Here is a 12483-nt window from a genome sequence, read left to right as displayed (position 1 = left end):
GAAAACATCACAGTCCTAGTGATTCTGTGTGTGTCACGCAGCGAGTAGCAGGACAGGGCAGAAGTGGATGTGCATTCCCTGCCCTTGCAGCCAGCCGTTCAGTGCCTGTGTGTGTGTATGAATACGTTTCAGTCAGTGTCAAATGCTGCTGCTGCTGCTGCTGCTGCTGCTGCTGCTGCTGCTGCTGCTGCTGCTGCTGCTGCTGCTGCTGCTGCTGCTGCTGCTGCTGCTGCTGCTGCTGCTGCTGCTGCTGCTGCGATATAGCTGCATGCAGCTCCTGGTGTCCTGTTCTCTCTGCTAATATGTACTGAAGGAACCATTCAGACTGGCATGAGCCTTCAGCAGAACAATGAAAGACTGTCAAAACAGGACACACTAAACACTGGAAATCTCAGTGCTAGTAAATACTCAGGGTTAAGGAAATACCAAGGCATCTGTATGACAAATCTCAACTGTCAACCCAAATGAAATATAACATTCTTCTGTGTACTGGAAATATCTGATCTATACAAAGTCAGCAATATATCAGATTGTAAAAGGCAGTGGTCACAGTACTAATACAACCTCAGTGGTGTTGTGCTTGACTGCAGGAGAGAGCACAGTTATTTGCGCAAAGGACACTATAATAATGGTACTAATTTTACAAACATGGTGTATTCATGCAGAATATAAAGGGTGAGACTAAAACACATCTCAGTCACACGCACACTCACAGTCACATGCACACTCACACTCACAGTCACCCGCACACACAGTCACCCGCACGCTCACAGTCACCCGCACACTCAGTCACCTGCACACTCAGTCACCCGCACACTCACAGTCACCCGCACACTCACAGTCACCCGCACACTCAGTCACACGCACACTCACAGTCACCCACACACTCAGTCACCCGCACACTCACAGTCACCTGCACACTCACAGTCACCCGCACACTCACAGTCACCTGCGCACTCACAGTCACCCGCGCACTCACATGCACACTCACACGCACACTCAGTCACATGCACACTCAGTCACACGCACACTTACAGTCACACGCACACTCACAGTCACCCGCACACTCACAGTCACCCGCACTCACCCGCACACTCACTCACCCGCACACTCCGTCACACGCACACTCACCCGCACACTCAGTCACCCGCACACTCACAGTCACCCGCACACTCACAGTCACCCGCGCACTCACACGCACACTCACCCGCACACTCACAGTCACCCGCACACTCAGTCACATGCACACTCAGTCACACGCACACTCACACTCACCCGCACACTCAGTCACCCGCACACTCACAGTCACCCGCACACTCACAGTCACCCGCACACTCACAGTCACCCGCGCACTCACAGTCACCCGTGCACTCACATGCACACTCACACGCACACTCAGTCACATGCACACTCACATGCACACTCAGTCACACGCACACTCACAGTCACACGCACACTCACAGTCACCCGCACACTCACAGTCACCTGCACACTCAGTCACCCGCACACTCAGTCACCCGCACACTCAGTCACCCGCACACTCACTCACCCGCACACTCACTCACCCGCACACTCCGTCACACGCACACTCACATGCACACTCAGTCACCCGCACACTCACAGTCACTCACGCACTCACACGCACACTCAGTCACCTGCGCACTCACACGCACACTCAGTCACATGCACAGTCACACTCAGTCACAGTCACACTCAGTCTCAGTCACCCGCACACTCAGTCACACGCACACTCAGTCACACGCACACTCAGTCACACGCACACACGAGGAATTCACACGTAGTGCAAATAGCTAATACAGGGGATGTGTGCCGAGCACGCGCATTCTAAGTCAAATTATTTTGCGTTTTGTCAATGAAATTGTATTTTGATTTTTAATTAAAACATCACCAACACAAATACAATTTCTGTGACAAAAGTCAAAGAAGTTTCACTTACTATGCGCGTGCACAGCACACACAGCTTTTTTTTATTTACTTAGGCGCATCGCGTGTGTGCCCGCGCGTACGCGGGCGCGCATCGCGTGAGCGGGGACTTGCATATGCATATATATATATATATATGTAACGGGTTTTCTGACCCGGCCTGACCCACCCAATCTCACATTGGCCCCTGTGGTCTAACCGGTCCCCATTACAGTGTGATAGTGTCTGATGGTGCACCTGTTGGCAACAGGACTCCTGAGTCTCCCGCATGATGGTGTGTGGGGAGAACCCGTCCAGACAGGCAGCTGAGGTAGTGTGCGTGAGTCCTACCTAGGTCCAGTGCAGCGCCTCCACCTCATCAGGATCCCAGCGTCCACTTGGGGATGGTCCTGGCGAGGAACTCCTCTGTGGTGCTCCTCTCTGTACATTCACTCCACACATGTACACGAGAGGGTTTGTGATTAAGAGCATCTTTATTGCTTGAGGTGGGCTAGCTGCCCCTCGCAGTAGTCTCTTTAGCCACACATAATCATTAGTGCTTCCCTTTGAAAGGTATGTCCTTGTCTTAATTGGTGGGTTCCCTATCTCCCCTTCAGGGAGATATCCCTGTGCCAGGTCCCTGGTCACAGTCTTCCTACTCAGCTACTATAACATAACGCTACTCAGACTTCTGGCAGAACTACTCAGAACCACGCAGGACACAGAACTAACTTTTGATCAGTGCTGTGCCTTATGTATACTCTGGAGGCTGACACACCTCTGACATCACTAACCATGGAGTCAGAGCCTGTGACCACTCCCATCCATACATAGGGCACCTCACCAGGGTGTGAGGGCAAACCTCCATAATTACTGCTGGCATGCCCACAACTTACCAGGCCTTACTGTCAGCAGGAGAGATGACTGTAGCCATTTTACATGACCGCTACATATATATATATGCAAGTCACCTCGCCAAGCACCGCCCGTTCAGCGCGCTCAGCACTAGCGGAGCCGCAGTCTATAAAGGGCTCTGATAATGAAGTCCAATGCTACAACTAATGTGTTTAACAGGGGATGTGAACAAAAGTTATTGTGACACAACGCGCACGTTTTTGGAGAGGTATATGTTAACTTGATGTTCTCATACTGTACACACTGTTTATTTCCAAAGCTATAGGCCAAAGTCTCCTCCATAAGCTGTAATGAAAAATAAAATGTTTTAAACCTTTGCGTCATTGTAAAACAAAAATGAAAGAAAGTATGGTGTGGTGACCACATCAACTGCATTTTGACAGCCCCCTAGAAAATGAAAGATATGCAAAACTGAAAGAACTGCATAGGGCGGGCAATGAGTGTAAGCTGTTTGGGGCAGGGCCCTCCTTGCTTACTGTACCAATGTATGGTAATGTTTGATATTTTAATTTTATCATCCGCTGACCCTTTTGTACTGCGATGCGGAATATGTTGGCGGATGATAAATAAATGATGATGATGAATGAGACGGAAAGGTGAACGGGCCAGAGATGAAGTTACAGAAAAAAACTTTTTTTGTTTTGTTTTTTTGTTATATTGAACAAACACAGACTAATTGACTAATGTCCAATGCAAAAAGAAATTACGTTTATATATATATGTAACGGGGTTTCCCCCACCCAATCGCAGATCACACGGTGTGGGGGCAGGAAACATACATGGTTACTAATTGTGGTGCATAACCTGTTGGCTCACAGGAGGGCTGAGTTTCCGCCACGGGGAACCTGGGGTAATATTACTGTGGACAACTTACGTATAACGATGCAGCGCCTCCACCTGCGATGGCTCCCACCAGAGGGGGAGTAGTTCCTCGCAGGACAATCAATACTCACACACAAAATATATATATATGGGACTTTACTTATTCCGCAACACAACATATAACCACAACAGTTTGCATAACCTGTGTCCCTTCCTGGAGGAGACACTTACTGCGCCATGCAGGACGCTTACGCTAATTTGCACCACGGCGGGCGCTAACACTTCTAGGCGTCATGGCGGACGCTACCACCTCTAGGCGTCACGGCGGACGCTACCACCTCTAGGCGTCACGGCAGACGCTACCACCTCTAGGCGTCACGGCGGACGCTACCTCCCAAAGAGTGATCCCACCCTGTGTCCAGTAACCCCAACCCAATGTCTCGCACTCCCAAGTCATATACCAATGTGTGTGTGTGACTGCGCAGCCACTATGTCTGGTGATAGGCCTTGTTGGTGCACGTGAGTTGTGGGTTACCTGCCCGGGCTCCAGCCTGGGTGCCGCTATATCACTGGGGTTGGATCCACCGGGATATCCTCCTACGCGTGGGGTGAATTCCAGCGCGGATAATATCACCGTACAGCTCCGCACCGTCTCTACCTTAGTTAGGGTCTGACTGCTGCCAGTAGGCCGCAGTCACGCTAGCTGGGCCTCCGTGGAGATAGTCCAGCTCCCTCTTAGCAATCCGAGCAATGTCCGTGATACACTCTTAGCAAATAGATAATGGGGCAGGGTCCCTAACCTAGGGCCTGTCCCTACAATACTCAGCTAAGATGACTCAGGGCTATCTGGGGCGTAGGGGATTTGCTGGCCTAGTGCAGAGAGTCACAGACCCCTGCACCCTACCTCCTTCCCCTAGCTGCTCCAGTCACCAACTGCTTTTCTCTGTCTGCTTTGTGCTGCCAGACTCACAGCTCTGCATCAGACTACCGCAACAATGTTGCAGACCTCCAGGTGCCTCTTACTGACAGAGGCAGCACAGCAACAGGAACTCACTCTAACAACTCAGCAACAACTAACAACGCGCGCTCGCATACCAGAAGGAGGGGGTGAGTGCGCAAGGGGGGGCTAGCATGTCAAGGGGGACCTGGCTACATCCTCCCCCTGGTGAAAAACCCCAACGACCTCGCTTGGGATAAATAACTCAACCCATACATAAATTATATAATAAAAATGCATCAGATCATATAACTTAGCACATGCCCAACTCTAAACAATATTGCACAATTCCGTGAGCATCACAATCACAGATTGGATCCTGCTCCGAGAACACTGCTGAGCCTTATAATGGGGTGCCCCCATTTGATCGTAGGTGACCCGAGATGGAGGGTACCGGATGCGTTGGCTCCGTCGGAGTTGTTCTTCTGCGACTCCCTCAGGGGAGTAGTACACATAGTCCTGAGGCTCGGCCTCTTCCCTTGAGGGGAGAATTGTCTCTGTAGGCACAAAGCTCGGGCTCTGTGGGTCCAAAGGCTGGCCTGTGGGTGCCACCTTAGTAGGCATTGGCCTACGGGGCCCTTTACCCGTAGCTCCTCCGGGAGATGCCCCCATTGCGGGGAAGTCCCTTTGAGAGGGTCCTTCCATAGGATCTTGCAAAGTTTCAGGGTTGGTCTCGTTATCGACAGTCTCTTGACCCAACCCTGATACATCGGGCTCACCGTTGAGCGGTGTGGCCAATATCTCTGTCTCTTCATCTTCCACTTGTGGGATGGGAAGGAGATGATTACGGTGCCATACCTTTACCCGGCCATCAGTGTCTTTGATGCGATAGACCGGGAGGCCAGGCATCTGGGATTCAATTTCATACACTCCATCTCTCCATCGGTCAGCCAATTTGTGTTTTCCCGGGACCCCGAGATTGCGAAGCAACACCGCATCCCCAGGACGGAGTTCCCTATATTTGACCTTATGATCATATCGCCGTTTGTTACCCGCATTCAGCTTAGCGGTGGACTTTTCAGCTTGTTGATAGGCCTGCTGCAAGCTGTCTTTGAGTCGTTGCACATATTTGAAGTGGGTAGCATTATGTACCCCATCCGTTGAGACTCTAAGACGCACATCCACTGGTAACCTCGCCTCTCTCCCAAACATGAGGAAGTATGAGGAGAACCCAGTTGACTCGTGTCTGGTGCAATTATATGCATGCACCAAGGCTTCCACGTGTCGACTCCACTCCGATTTCTGAGCACTCTGTAGTGTTCCGAGCATATCTAGTAAGGTCCGATTAAAACGCTCGGGTAGCGCATCCCCTTCGGGGTGATACGGGGTCGTTCGGGATTTGGCAATGTTCAGCATTTTGAGCAGTTCCCTGATCAATGTACTCTCGAAATTCCTTCCTTGGTCAGAGTGAAGGCGGTTAGGAAGGCCGTAATGTACAAAGTACTTTTCCCATAATATCTTCGCCACGGTGATGGCTTTCTGGTCTTTAGTAGGGAAGGCTTGAGCATACCGAGTGTAATGGTCGGTGATGACTAGCACGTTGCATATTCCCCGGCTATCAGGCTCAATACACAGAAAGTCCATACACATGAGGTCCATAGGAATAGAACTTTTTAGATGACCCATGGGGGCGGCTCGAGTAGGTAGGGTCTTGCGCTGAATACACCGAGTACAGCGGCGACAGTGGTGTTCAACGGCTTCTCGCATCTTGGGCCAGAAAAAGCGATCTCTGACTAACCCAAAAGTCTTGTCTATACCAAGATGTCCATGATCATCATGTAGGGACTTCAACACCAGGTATTGTAAGTTCTTAGGGAGGACTAGTTGTCACCTATCCGGGTGGTTGTGGTATTGCACCACCCGATAGAGCAAGCAATTGTCTATTTCAAATTTCTCGCATGAGCAAGGCCACCAAGTCATTGGGCGCGCGTTTCAGAAGGGCTGGGTTCCTCTTTTCAACAGCGTGCCGGATGATACTAGCAACCGGATCTCGTATTTGGTAGTCTACCAGATCTTTCCACCGGACCACCTTGTCGTGCGTGAGGTGCATCCCTTTTGGGTCGCAGTAGGCGGCGGGGACAGCCTGCGACTGGCATCCCAAGGAATCGGCCACTCGTAATTCGGAGAAGGCCACTTGGTCATTAACTATGGCGGCAGTTTTACACATAGCCCGCACTCCGGGGCCGGGAAGTTCTTCCCATTTCTCATCATCAGGGGTAGCGAGTAGTCCTGGCCTTCGGGAGAGGGCGTCCGCCCCAATATTCAATGGTCCCGGCTTATACTTCAAGGAGAAGCTGTAGTTACTGAGGGCAGCCTGCCATCGGTGGCCTGCTGCATCTAATTTGGCCGACGTATTGATGTACGTGAGGGGATTGTTATCCGTCCTTACCTCGAAGGTGACACCGTACAGGTAATCATGGAGCTTCTCGGTGATAGCCCACTTGAGAGCCAGAAACTCCAACTTGTGGACGGGGTATCTCTGCTCACTGGGTGTCAAGCTGCGGCTGATGTAAGCTACAGGCCGCAGACCCTCCGGGTGCTTCTGGTGCAGGACGGCGCCTAGTCCATTTAGACTGGCATCCACATGCAGGACGTATGGCTGTTCGGGATCCGCATAAGCAAGTACGGGCGCTTCGGTCAGACACTTCTTCAGTTTCAGGAAGGCCTGCTCACACTCAGAGGTCCATTTGTCACCGAACGGTTGGCGGGCCGATACAGCCTTCTTCCCGGTCTCTGAAGGGTATATTTTCAACAGATTGTTCAGGGGTTTAGCCTTGCTCGAGTACCCTTCCACGAAGCGGCGGTAATATCCACAGAACCCAAGGAAGGATCGCAGCTCTGTGACGTTCTCTGGGCGAGGGCAGTTCACTACAGCCTCTACCTTGGCAGGGTCGGTGGCGATCCCTTTGGCGGACACTATGTGCCCCACGTAGGTCACCGAGGTATGGCAAAATCGGCACTTGTCTAGGGATAATTTCAAACCTTCGTTCCCCAGACGGTCGATCACCTTAAACAATCGCTCTTCGTGCTCTTCCAGAGTCCTTCCGAAGACGATGATATCATCCAGGTACACCAGACACTCCCGGGGAATCATGTCCATGATAGTCTTTTCCATCAACCTTTGGAACGTAGCAGGCGCCCCACATATACCTTGGGGCATACGGGTGAATTGATAGAATCCCAGGGGGCAGACGAAAGCTGTTTTCTCCTGGTCTTCCGCAGTCATGGGCACCTGATAGTACCCTGATCGGAGATCGAGCACACTAAACCAGTGACTTCCATTCAGCGCATTCAGGATCTCTTCGATGCGCGGAAGGTTGTATTGATCCGGGATCGTGCGATTGTTCAGTGTTCGATAGTCGATACACAGTCGTACGGACCCGTTCTTTTTCCGCACCACCACTATGGGCGACGCGTAAGGTCCTCGTGATTCCGTCACAATCCCAGCGGTTTCCATGTCTTGTATGGCGTTCCTCACATCGTCCACATCCCGAGGGGCGATGCGACGAGAACGTTCCCGGAACGGAGTGGCATCACTCATCCGAATGGTATGTTGGGCACTGCGGCTGCACCCCACATCCATCTCGCTCGTGGAGAACACATGTCGTCGTTGCAGCAGCTGGGTGGTCAACCGTTCCTTCCACTCTGTGGACAGTGTTGACTCGCCGAAGTTGAAGTCCAGATCGACTACCCGCTCATGCGCGGCCGCCGCCTTCACCTGAGGCGTGGCTCCCACCGGGCTGACCGGGTATATGCATCCCAACTTCTGGTCGACATCAAACTCCATCGGAAAGGGGGAGAGATTCTGCACATACACGTGGGTTCGAATGGGGATCTTAGCCGTCCATTCCCTCACTTCGGGTAGTACTCTATACCCTCGCTGAACCTCTTCTTCTTCAGGCTCACTCTCCAGCGAGAACAGTTGGTCGCTCTTGTCTCGGTCGGGATAACAACACCAGACGGCCATCTTTTGCAGTCCCCCTGGTAATATGGTCGTCAGTCCTCGTTGACGATTGTAGAGGTCCCCATGACGCTCCAAGGCATATACCCGGTGGCACTCTTCTCGTAAGATGGGGTCTAGGAGCGAATCGGCCAGCGGCAACTCGTTGGTCTCTTTCAAGTAGGCTCGGATTATAGCTTGTACTATGTCCGCATTGGTTCCCAAGATGATTGGGTACTTGCAATGGTCTTGGGGCTCCGGGCATACCATGGCTGCTACCTGCATGGGGTGCTTCTTGCCGGTGTTCAGTTGGAGTATGTCCAGCTGGACCCTTACAATCCCATCGATGGGGTAGTCTTCATTATTTAACCCCCTAACCTTCATATGTTCGGCCGGCCTTAGTGGGCAGTGTTGAAGGTGCTGATCATAGAACTTGCGATATATTATGGTTACTTGTGACCCTGTGTCCAATAGGGCCGAGGCGTATATCCCTTCTAGTACCACGGGCACGATGGCCGCAGGGCCCACTTGACTGCAAGCTTCACCGGGTGAGGCGTCATCACTGGGGCCAGCGTCAGAAGGGGCATCCGGGGTTCCAGAATGAGGGAGTTCGGGGTCAGCTTCTGCCATCGGTACACTGCAGACCATAGATCTGGCTGATTTCCCTCTATCGGAAGTATGTTCCTCAGGATGACCTTCTTTTTCGGGGCAGTTACGGAGTACGTGACCCTTCTTACCGCAGTTATAGCATACAACCGGGCGGCTTTCCGGGCGACTCGTGGACGGGGAAGGTGGTCGGTCGGGGGGTCTTGGTTTGTACCCCTTGGACAAGGCAGCAGACTCTTTCTTCTTTTCCGTAGAGCCCTTTCCTTTGGATGCAGAGGGGCTCTTAGGTGTAGCGGTGGAGTGTAGCATAACATGAGCCTCCTGTAGTTTCACTTGCCGCAGCAACTCGGTGAACTTGTAGGGGCCCCCGTCCATTATCTTGCTGCGGAGCATGTTGGCTATGGGGTGAGTGGGGCTTGATCCCCGCAGATACTGCTTATGGAGAGCTTCATCCATCCCCGAGGCGGAGACCAGCTTACGATTGAGTAGGATCCCGAGGACCAGCTGTAGGCGGTGGATAAAAGCCGACAAGTCTTCCCCTTCCTTCTGATAAAGATGGAAGTACTTTGTCCAGAGCGCTCCTTCGTCTTCGGCTAGCCCGTATGCTTCTAACAGAAACGCCACCATTTCCAACGCTGTCAACTCTGGGTGTTGGTCCCTGTGGATGGTCAACATAGTAGACGCAGGGGGTCTGAGGCATTCCATGATGCGCTGCCGCTTAACCGTGTCAGTGCACGACCATTCCTCTACTACTTTTACGGCATTCTCCCTCCAAAGGTCTATCCCTTCCTCTCCCTGGGGTATTGGAAGTATTCCAGAGAAGGCCTTAAGCTTCCGGTAGCTTTGAGATTGGGAGGCCACAGTGAGGGCTTCTACGAATTGGGGTAACGTCACCCCCATTATGGAACCTTCATTCGTTGCTCTCTCCCTGATAGGCCGGGAGTTTACCTCGTGGGGTACGGTATCGGGTGGAGAGGGGGGGCAATCAGCCCAACTACTGGCTTCCGGGAGGGTGCTTGGGGTAAAGGAGACTTTGGGTTGGGGACGGTCAACCCGGTTTGGGGTACTGGACACGGGGGTACGGGGTGTCCAGGTACTGGTGGACGGTTCGTCTGGATCTTGAGGAGGGGCTCTGAGCGAGAACATTTCCCGTATTACTGGCAAGTCCGAGTATATAAGGGGGTATCCTTCTGGTGGGCACTCGGGGGCTACTAGAATATTCGGGGCCGCTTCAGGGCCTATGTCCCGCCCGACGGTGAATAGTAGGGCACTCAAATCATAAGTAGAGTCGAACACCCTGCCACGGTACCATACTCTATCTTGCCCTAAGAGCTTGCTCAGAGAGTTCCGGATGTCAGTTTCTGCTACTAACGCCGGGACGTTCCCTACGGCGACAACGTGTCTAGGTGGTTCACGGACGGTGGTGGCCCACGCGTGGACCTCTTGACGGGAGGGAATTACCATGATGCTGATCTGTTTTGAATAGGGCACCCCAGGTCTAAGATCTCAGCAGCGCCTCCAAAATGTAACGGGGTTTCCCCCACCCAATCGCAGATCACACGGTGTGGGGGCAGGAAACATACATGGTTACTAATTGTGGTGCATAACCTGTTGGCTCACAGGAGGGCTGAGCTTCCGCCACGGGGAACCTGGGGTAATATTACTGTGGACAACTTACGTATAACGATGCAGCGCCTCCACCTGCGATGGCTCCCACCAGAGGGGGAGTAGTTCCTCGCAGGACAATCAATACTCACACACAAAATATATATATGGGACTTTACTTATTCCGCAACACAACATATAACCACAACAGTTTGCATAACCTGTGTCCCTTCCTGGAGGAGACACTTACTGCGCCATGCAGGACGCTTACGCTAATTTGCACCACGGCGGGCGCTAACACTTCTAGGCGTCACGGCGGACGCTACCACCTCTATCCGTCACAGCGGACGCTACCACCTCTAGGCGTCACGGCGGACGCTACCACCTCTAGGCGTCACGGCGGACGCTACCTCCCAAAGAGTGATCCCACCCTGTGTCCAGTAACCCCAACCCAATGTCTCGCACTCCCAAGTCATATACCAATGTGTGTGTGTGACTGCGCAGCCACTATGTCTGGTGATAGGCCTTGTTGGTGCACGTGAGTTGTGGGTTACCTGCCCGGGCTCCAGCCACGGGTGCCGCTATATCACTGGAGTTGGATCCACCGGGATATCCTCCTACGCGTGGGGTGAATTCCAGCGCGGATAATATCACCGTACAGCTCCGCACCGTCTCTACCTTAGTTAGGGTCTGACTGCTGCCAGTAGGCCGCAGTCACGCTAGCTGGGCCTCCGTGGAGATAGTCCAGCTCCCTCTTAGCAATCCGAGCAATGTCCGTGATACACTCCTAGCAAATATATAATGGGGCAGGGTCCCTAACCTAGGGCCTGTCCCTACAATACTCAGCTAAGATGACTCAGGGCTATCTGGGGCCTAGGGGATTTGCTGGCCTAGTGCAGAGAGTCACAGACCCCTGCACCCTACCTCCTTCCCCTAGCTGCTCCAGTCACCAACTGCTTTTCTCTGTCTGCTTTGTGCTGCCAGACTCACAGCTCTGCATCAGACTACCGCAACAATGTTGCAGACCTCCAGGTGCCTCTTACTGACAGAGGCAGCACAGCAACAGGAACTCACTCTAACAACTCAGCAACAACTAACAACGCGCGCTCGCATACCAGAAGGAGGGGGTGAGTGCGCAAGGGGGGGCTAGCATGTCAAGGGGGACCTGGCTACATATATATATATATTGCAGAATAAATGAGTTCTTCAGTATTAGGTGATACCTTTTTTATTGGACTAACAATTTATGTCATAGGACAAACTTTCGAGAGTTCTCCTCTCTTCTTCAGGTCAGGCAATACTGATTTACACAGGAATCAATGGCTAAAACAGTGTATAGAGAGAGAGAAAAAAAACAGATATTTACTGTAGATAAGGTAGGGTGCTAAGTGTTTGAAGCCAGGAGACAGTGTCAAAGAAAGGTGGGGAGGGGAAGGGATGTTGGGGGGGGGGGGGAGAGAGAAAGTGAGAAATCCACACTTTCTCTCCCCCCCTCCCCCAACATCCAATAAAAAAGGTATCACCTAATACTGAAGAACTCATTTACTCTGCACTATCGCAACTGGACTAACACGGCTATTTTCTGCTTTATATATATATATATATATATATATGTGTGTGTGTGTGTGTCATATTTTCCGTTTCTAAGGCTGCCGCTGACACTGATAAGTTGTTT

The sequence above is a fragment of the Ascaphus truei genome, chromosome 3 (assembly GCF_040206685.1).
Source record: "Ascaphus truei isolate aAscTru1 chromosome 3, aAscTru1.hap1, whole genome shotgun sequence".
Taxonomy (NCBI): Eukaryota; Metazoa; Chordata; class Amphibia; order Anura; family Ascaphidae; genus Ascaphus; species Ascaphus truei.
Note: the sequence above shows the minus strand (reverse complement) of the source record.